We start from the raw sequence: 9,735 nt of genomic DNA, 5'->3' as shown, positions 1-9,735 counted from the left end.
GATGTCAGAAAAAGTCAATAACTGTTTAACTTGTGGGAAACAAATACCTCATAAAGATTTCCACTCTTACTGCCTGCCTTGCTTAGGCCCAGACCACGGCGTAGCAGCCTGTTCAGCCTGTGCTTCCTTCAACCGGCAACGCTTAGGCGCCGGTCGGAGTTTGCTGAACAGTTTTTCGCTCAGATTTTGCGTACATTATGCCGTCGGAGCCTCCGACTACCCAAATTGTTAAAAGCGCAAAGAAAAGACCGACACTCGCGGTCCGCGGTTTCGGCCGAAACCACGGTTAAGCAAGCTGAGTGTCTCGGTTTCGCCGAAACCGAAAACCGGGTCAACCTTCAGCCGAATCCATGACTACTACTGAGGCTCCTGCTACCTTAGTTGAATCGGCCTCTGAAGTTTTGCCTACTACTGTGGTTCCTAGTGATTTATCAAACACCATCCCTTTGGATGTCTCTACCCCAGCACGTGGTGCTGCTAGGCCTCCTGCAACCATGTCTATTAAGGCCTTTGCCAGGGCTAAAGCAGCCAAAACTGTTAAATCAGTGCCTGTTAAGCCCCCCTCACACAGGCCCACTTCTAGTTCACAAATGCTTACTCTGGCAGAGGATTTAATATCCTTAGAGGATCCCAATCTCACCCAGACAGGGCCTCTCAGCCCCCAGAAAAGAGACCTAGAGCAGAGCCCCCCGAGCCAGTGTCCTCTGATGATTCTTCGGATGACTCAGACATTACAGATCAGCCAGAGGCTCCTTTTTCTACTTATGAAGATTCCGATGCTGAAGAATCCATTCCATCTGCCTCCCCACCAGAGGAATTTTCCTTTGGAGAAACCTTACATGCCATGAGAGAACAATTCCAATGGCAGGGACAAGATTTCTCAGATTCAAGAAAAAGGCTTAGGACTTTTCTGCACTTACCACAGCATAGGCCCTTAGCTATACCTCCAGTACTGCCTGTTGTGGATGATGCATTTAATGATGTTTGCACTGCTCCTGATACTTTACCTCCAGCCCCTGCCAAACCAGATAGATTTTACAGGGTGCCAGACACTCATCACCACCTATACAAGGCCCCACTTGCAGATCCTGAGACTATATCCCAGGGGCCTAAGGCAGTGGCCTCGACTTCAGCAAAACCCTATTCCTTCTGAAAGGGAATCCAGGTCATTAGAGAGATGGGGAAAAAGTTTACACCTCTGCTACTCTCTCAGCTAGAGCTCTAAACTGTCAGTTTCATATGATCCAATACCAAGAGTTTATGCTTGATCAGTTAACTAAGAAGCTGTCCTCTGATGACTCCTTAGATAAGAAATATGTTTTAGAAATGGTGAATAACATTCAGCAGGTTAGTAACCATTCTTTAAAATGTGGCTATGATGCACTGGAGGCTTCATTTAGATCAGCCATGACTGGCACAGTGATAAGAAGGCATGCATGGTTGAAAGAACAGGTCTTGCCGGATCATGTTAAAGCAAAGCTGTTAGATGCTCCTATGGATAAGGCCAGTTTATTTGGTACACCTGCTCAGCAAGTAATTAAGAAAATGGAAGAGAAGGCAAAATCTGTACAAACAGTTAAGGATTTCTTACAGGTTCAGCCCCCAAGGTTTAGCAGGAACTGGCCTGCCAAAATTTGTCCTTTCCAGACTCCTCAAAATCTCAGAGGCAGGAATAGACTCTAGAGGCAGAAATCAATCCAGAGGAGGTGCCTACAGAGGACGACAGTGGCAAGGCAATAACCGAGGCACAGACACAACCACTGCCACTGCAACAGGACAAACACAGTGACTTGGCTCTGACACCGCCTACCAGGGAGCAAATAGCAGCACCTTTAGGCGGAAAGTTAGCCTTATTTTCAAAAATTGGCACTATATCACAAAGACAAGTGGATTTTGCAAACCATAGACCAAGGCTACAGGTTCCACTTCCACACCTTACCAGTAAAAGAGGAATGCCAAACCTACCTCCAAATCAAAAACAGAAGCTCTAAAGCAGATAGCTCAATTAACAAAGATGAGAGCTGTGGAAAGAGTACCAATAACAGAACAGGGCAAAGGATTCTACTCCAGACTCTTCCTAGTACCAAGAAAAGAGAAAAGTTGGAGACCTATTCTCGACCTGTCCGTCTTAAACACATACATCATTGTCCCAAAATTCAAAATGCTGACCCTACAGCAACTTCTTCCCATGCTGGGCAAGGAGTGTTGGCTGGTAACTCTAGATCTCAAGGAGGCATACCTGCACGTCCCCATACGACCAAATTGCAGAAGATACCTCAGATTTCTTGCAGGATCAGAGCATTATCAATTCTCAGCATTGCCCTTTGGCTTATCTACTGCCCAGAGTATTCACAAAATGCCTGGCATCAGTAATCGCTCACTGCAGGCTACAGGGAATCCAAATTTATCCATACCTGGACGACTGCCTGTTACAAGCGGACAACAAAAGCAAGCTGACAACAGATTTACAAAGAGTCATTTGCTTACTACAAGCCCTGGGATACACAGTCAATTTAAAAAAGTCAAGACTGATACCATCCCAAACAAGAACATTCTTGGGTGCGGAATTGGACACAGTAAAACAAATGGCATTCCTAACTGCAGAAAAACAAGAACAACTCCCTCTTTACTTCTTGGCATTAACAAAACAGAAATGAGAATCATGGCTTAGTGGTAGGTCACACAGACTAGTGTTACCAAGGTCCTGGTTTCGAGACTGGCAGTGGGAATTTATTTTAAAAAACACAGGCACAGCTTAGAAACCGAAATCCCACTAATCCCATGCCTGAAACAGGAGTTCCTATGGTGGGCTCAAGCATGCCAGTCAAACCCAGGCTTGCCCTTCCACAACTTTCAAGCAAGCCAAACCATCACAACGGACGCCTCAGACCTAGGCTGGGGGGCGCACATGTTGGACAAATGCATACAAGGATTGTGGACTCCAGACCAGCTGCAACTGCACATAAACCAAAAAGAAATGCTGGCAGTAAAACTAGCAATCCAGAAATTCAGACCATTCCTCAAAGAAGGCCATTTAATGATAAGGACAGACAACACCACAGTCATGTGGTACATCAACAAACAGGGAGGCACTCATTCATACCGCCTATGCAGAATGACTCTGGACCTTTGGAATATGGCTCTGAGCTACAACATCCAGTTACAGGCAATATTTGTGCCGGGAAAAGAAAACATCCTAGCAGACATGTTAAGCAGAACCACCTCGGATGCTCACGAATGGATGCTACATCCGACATCTTCAAGGCCATCACAAAGAAATGGGAATGCCACAAATAGACCTATTCGCATCCCCACTCAATCACCAGCTCAAAAATTCTGCACAAGGACATACCACCCACTTGCATGGAAGGTGGAGACTCTATCCTTCAGTTGGAAAGGCCTGACAGCATATGCATTTCCACCTCTTCCTTTGATGCACAAGGTACTACTGAAAATCAAAGAGGAACGTCCAAGGATAATCCTGATAGCTCGAATTGGCCAAGACAACACTGGTATCCATTGCTGAGGAGCATGTCTCAGGGGAGAATGTGGTCAATACCCTGATGCCTTTGATGTTAACTCAGAACAACTACAACATCATGCACCCAAACCTAAAAACCTTGCAACTGACTGCCTGGAACATCACATAGCAGCAACTAACCCAGACCTATCCCAAAGGGTTAAAGACATTATCCTTGAAGCCCGCAGACCTTCAACAAGAAGGAACTATGCAAGAAAATGGAAAAGGTTTGTCATTTGGAGCACTGAAAGAGGAAAAGATGTGTCGAACATAGACATTGCTAACATCCTGGAGTACTTTGCAGAGCTTCTACATACAGGCCTGTCCTATTCCTCCATCAAGATACATGCATCAGCTATTTCAGCAGAATACAGCTTCGATCCACCTGTCTTTTCGCATCCTCTACTCAGACAGTTCCTCAGAGGGATCAAGAATGTAAAACCTCCTAGGAAACCACCATTACCAGCATGGGACTTGAACTTTGTGCTAGAAAAATTGACACTCCCTCCATTTGAACCAGCAGCAACAGCAGATCTTCTACATCTATCCTGGAAAACTGCTTTCCTACTGGCAATTACTTCAGCAAGGAGGGTTTCGGAACTACAGGCCTTAATGGCAGTACAACCCTTCCTAATCTTCCATCAAGATAGGGTGTCCATGAGAACTAATCCTACATTTATGCCTAAGGTGGTATCCAGAGTGTCCTTAAACCAGGCAATCCACCTACCTACCTTCTTTCCCAATCCACAGAACAGGGGGGAAAGACTGCTGCATACCTTGGACGTACATAGACAGTTACGCTACTACCTGGACAGAACCAAAGGTAATAGAAAAACTGACCAGCTTTTATTAGCCTATGCAACAGGAAGGGAAGGAAAAGCAATTTCCAAACAATCTCCAAATGGATAGGAAATTGCATAAGATTCTGTTACTCTTACCATGGAAAACCAATTCCACAGAACATAAGACCTCATTCTACAAGGGCTACAGCCACTACCACAGCTTTCTTATGAGGAGTGGCAACCAAGGACATTATTGAGGCGGCTACTTGGACCTCCGTGCATACATTTGCCAAGCATTACAATTTACCTCTATACTCTAGATCCCGAGCAGGGTTTGCCACTGCTGTACTGCAAGGGATCCTAACTACACCATAATTCTTCTTCCTCCTCCCCTAGTTTGGCTATGGTATTCTACCCATTTGTTATGACTGCAGATGCATCCTTGAAGGACATAGTACAGTTTTGTACCTACCATAAATGTAGATGTCCGAACAGGATAGCATCTGCAGTCAGGATTACCCACCCTCCTTCTCTCTGTGGTACTCCTAGGGTATTTACCCTCCTAATAGCTAGCTGGGGGGAGTCTCTTATGGTGTATTTGTTTGTATATATGTACATACATGCTTATTTTTGTGTTTGCCTTCTACTATTTTGGAAACATTGGCATTTATCCAAAATTTAGCTTTCCAAGAGGGCAATTGGCATCTGGGGCAAGAAACACTGAGGAAAATGGCGTCGGCTGATGCCTTTATACCCGAAGACCAGCAGAGATGACGTCTGGTGAAGTGCGACATCAGCCGAAGCCGGACCCAGACTTTGGAATCCGGCCGACCGAAGGGCTGCCTGACGACAGGACAACCCATTTGTTATGACTGCAGATGCTATCCTGTTTGGACATCTACATTTATGGTAGGTACAAAACTGTACTTTCCTTTTTAAGCCTAGCCATCCGTCCCAAATCTCTGACAAGTTCTGATACCCTTGATAAGTGTAAGTATAGGCCTGGGAGATAAACCATTTGTAGGTTATCTGTGTTCATTAGAGACATAGGTGCCAAACCATGGATGAATTTCCAGTCTCCCATCCAGTTGTTCAAGTTATACTTGAATTGGCTTAGGGAGGATCTCTGCTTCACATGGCTGGGGAGCCTATTCCATAGATGGGTAGTCTCTGGGATACATACCTATCTCTCAAACAGGCCCTATTTATGTCATAGGTAAGGTGTAAGACTTTAGAATGGGTAATTCTGTTTGTTTTTTGGATATGCAAGAGGTCCATCACAGTGGGGTCTGACAATGCCCTGAATGCCAGGCAGGCAGAGAGCTTCCGTCAAAAGCCTGTAGGACACTGAATACAGAGATAGGGTCTTGAGGCAGTCTGCATAGGACATATTACTTACGCCCTGTATTCATTTAATGAGGAACCTCTGTGGAGTTCCACTTGCTGGATATGCCTGGTTAGGTACATACCAAAGGGGACATTGTACTCAATGATAGGTCTGATGAATGTGGAATACAGTGGAACAATGACTTCCTTAGACTTAGATGCCATAAAAGTTGTGCAGCATGGAATGAATTCCTCTCCACTGTAGACACATAATGATCAAAGGCTAGATTGCTAACTATGTGTGTCCCCAAGTCCCTAACTACTGGGTCAACTCTAAGGGATGTGTTGTCAATATGATGGTTACCAGGGATGGATGACTTCTCAATGGATGCCGTTATGCATTTCTTGGCATTTAGATGTTATGTAGTCCTATCTCGCCTACATTCTTACCCGTGGGTTCGGAGCGAAATATCGTCTCCGACTCAACCTATTTTACTAGCTCAAAAGTCTCTGATTGGCTGGGCTAAGATGGTATCCCATGGTACCCTGCTTCGTATCCCCAGATCACATTTGCCGCTTGTAGAGCTCGGACGTGGTCTCGCTTGGCTGTGGCTAAGTACCTCTTTTGACTCATTTCTGTTGAGAAATTGGTTGCTTTATACTCAAAAGCTATTTTAATAGCTACATCTTGCTGCTGTCGCTGTGATTGTGTGTTTCTTGGTGTTTTTGTGGTATCCCTAACTGTTCCCACGGGCTAGGCCCATTTTAGTTAGAGGACCTAGTCCTCCCTTAGTGAGTTGTTCATGTGTTTGTTTCCATATTGTTTAAGAACCGTTTTAGTTAGAGGTTATTTTAGTGGTGTCATTTGTTGCCAATTGTTTGTTTAGGGCTTCGCTCAGTCTGTGTAGTACTGTTTGCAGTGAACGTTGTGGGGTTTCCCGCCCATTTGGAAGTTTGTTAATTGTAGTGAACGTTTTGGAAATTTAACTTGTTTCTCTACAGTAGCAGATAATGTGTAAGGATCAGAAGGAACATAAGCCTTCTGGCTTTAAAAAGTGTTCAAAATGCGGATATAAAGTGTCCATCACAGATGGACACTCCGTATCTGTCTACTGCCTTGGAGCCATCCATTTACAGGAGTCATGTAGCTTTTGCCACGTCTTCAGTTCTTGGGTGCTCCAAGAGAGGAAAAACAAATTGTTTTTAAAGGGACTGCTTAAACTGTCTTTTGAAGAAGCTATAGATTTGGCTTCCAGTTCTCAGTCGAAATCTAAAGCTTCCAAGTCCAAGAAAAGGCCTCCGGCTACATCTGCATCTTCGGAGCCTCCAGAGAAGATTACTATACTGGACTCTGCTTCCTCTGCTCCACTGTCCTTGGGGCCGCAGGAGGTATCTGTGTTAAGTGAATCGTCGTCCGCTCCGATCATTCTCGAACCCATTCGGAGCCGGTCGCCTAGTTTGAGGCATGGTTCACCAGATGAGATCCCAGTCCCCATCCATCTCCTCCAAATCCTCCAGGCTTTCTGATTTCGATGTGGATAGGGTAGTGCAGAGGCTCCTACATTCGCCGGTGTTGGCTAAATTGTTTTCGGCCCTGACCTAGTCGGCTCCAGAGCCAGTTCCTATGGCTGTTTCGATGATTCCTCCTCCGAGCACAGCCTTGTTGTCGGAGCCGGTATGTTCCGCTCCGAGTGATGTTCTTGCGTCCACAGGTTTCGAGACTCTGGTCTCCTCGGTCAGGCCCGAAGGGGATACTTCGGGAAATCTTTCGGTTCCGAGTCTCCCACTCGGTGCATCGACTCGGGGGGACCCCGGTCCCTGTCGTGGCCTTGGAGGCCAGTCGGTCCTCGGACTCGGGGGGGGGGGGGCCTGCTTTCGAGGCCATGCAGAGCACGCTGGCCAGATCGTCAGCTACATCACTCGGGTCAGTCATTCCATCCCGTACCACTCCGGCGAGAGCTTCTGACACTCACCTATCATTGGACAGTAGAGCACCAGGCCCTAAGGACACCTCCACGAGTGGTCCCCCACTTTCTGAAGGTCTCTCAGAGCCAGTACCTGAAGAACCTCCCAGAAAGAAGTTGTGCAAGAGGAAGCACATAGACTCCCAGGACGAGTCTCTCACTTCCGATACTGACCTAGAGGAATCGGAAGGATCCCCCAAGTCTTCCTCTGATGATGTTTCCTTTTCCGATATCCTTGAGATACTGAAACAAAGAGGAGACTGGCCTTCCAAAACCCCTTCCGAGGAGGAGTCAATATTCCTTAAGGCTTTTGGCACTCAATCCTCCGCCTCCTGGGTGTCTCCACCCTTAGATGAACTTCTTGACCTTATTTGTCGAAGGGCATTGGAAAAACCTGATTCTGTGGAGCCCGTACCCAGGCACCCCAACAAATTTCTCTCCGCCCCTCCGGGGAAAAGAGTTTCTGTCAAAGGGAGTCCCAGCAGATGCCATGGTGGTGGCTGCAGCCACCCCAGAAGGAAGTTGCAGAGTCTTCCTTGTCGGTCCATCCTCCTAACAAGGAGTCTAGGACTATTGCCCGGTACGGGAAGTGTACCCTGTCTTCAGCCACCTTCACTTTACGGTCGCTGAATTACTTGTCTCATTTTACTCTGCTCCAGAGAGATCTCCTTAAAGAACTGGGAGATACTCTTGCGGGTAACATACCTGAGGCGGTAGATCAGACAGTTAACCTACAGGTTTCTACCCCTCAACTCCATTGCAAACTCGTCCATGCAACTCGTATCGTATGCGGCCGAGGGAGCAAGTAGGGCGGCCAGCTCAGGGGTAGCCCTTAGAAGGCAAGCCTGGCTGCGCCTGTGTCACTTCGCGGATGCCTTCAAGTCTTCCTTCACTGATGCCCCTTTTGATGGTTCCTCCTTGTTTGGGACCAAAGTGAAAGACACCCTCACCAGGTGCGAGCAAGAGGGAAAGACCCTGTCTGCCATATAGGTCAATTTTTCCCTTCCGTCTAGGCCTTATCCCAAGGCCCAGCGGGGGGGGGGGGGGTTCAAGAAATCACACAGGTTTTTTCCTGTCGCACAAGGTGAACCCCCCTCCAGAGGCAGGGGAGGGGGGAGTTATTCAGGGAGACGTCGCCCCAGAGGCAGAGGGGGCCCTCGCATTTCCGGAGACCGCGACTCTTTCTGCGGCTCCCCATACTCTCATTCCTGAGGGTGTGCCCGACTGTGCTTATCCGGAGCCAGTCGTGGGTCGAATTTCCTTGTATCCGGAAGCCTGGGAAAGCATCACCCAGGACCGATGGGTATAAGGATAATTTCTGGAGGTTACCTCATTCCATTCTCTTCAGTACCCCCTCCAATAAGAAAAATCCCGGACGTTCCACCCAGTCAAAGGGATCGAGCAGCCTCTGAGATATCTCAGCTGCTAGAGAAAGGAGCCGTCCAACCAGTCCCCTCAGACCAAATCGGATTAGGGACTTACTCAAGATTCTTTTTGGTGCTGAAAAGAACTGGGGACCTGAGACCCATACTAGATCTCAGTCAACTCAACAGTTACATACACAAGTCCAAATTCTGTATGGCCACTCTACAATCCATTCTCCCATTGTTGGGAGAGGAAGTATGGATGTGCTCCATCGACCTCAAGGATGTTTACTACCATGTCAAAATGGGCAGGGCATCCAGGTGTCACCTACGCTTCCGCATGGGAGGCAGTCACTTCCAGTTTCAAGCCCTGCCCTTTGGTCTCACCACAGCCCCCAGGGTGTTCAAGTGTATGGCAGTGGTGACTGCTCTCTTGAGACGTCAAGGATTCCAGGTGTTTCCGTACCTGGACGACTGGCTCCTCACCACCCCCACCAGGCATCGACTAATTAAAACCAGGGACGCTACCATCAGTCTATGTCACCAACTAGGCATCACAATAAACTGGAAAAAATCTGCCTTATTGCCCTTACAGCGTGTCACCTTTATAGGAGTAGAGTTGGACACCATTCAAATGCGAGCATTTTTACTACAAGAAAGGATCACAGGGTTGCAACAACAAATTCTCACGCTGATGCCCCTGAGACATGCGAAGGCAAGACTGATTCAACAACTCCTAGGTACCATGGCGGCGACTATCATGTTGGTTCCTCTAGCAA

The 9,735-nt window shown here is 47.2% G+C and overlaps 1 protein-coding gene across 1 annotated transcript in view; it reads left to right on the top strand.

Moving 5' to 3' along the window:
- Positions 1-9,735, top strand: part of ROCK1 (Rho associated coiled-coil containing protein kinase 1) — a 4,526,103-nt gene that overhangs the window by 396,406 nt on the left and 4,119,962 nt on the right. The window lies entirely within an intron of this gene.

The sequence above is a fragment of the Protopterus annectens genome, chromosome 3.part0 (assembly GCF_019279795.1).
Source record: "Protopterus annectens isolate FY-2018-M chromosome 3.part0, PAN1.0, whole genome shotgun sequence".
Lineage (NCBI taxonomy): Eukaryota > Metazoa > Chordata > Ceratodontiformes > Protopteridae > Protopterus > Protopterus annectens.
The sequence above is the reverse complement of the archived record's forward strand: the minus strand, read 5'-3'. Positions and strand labels throughout refer to the sequence as shown.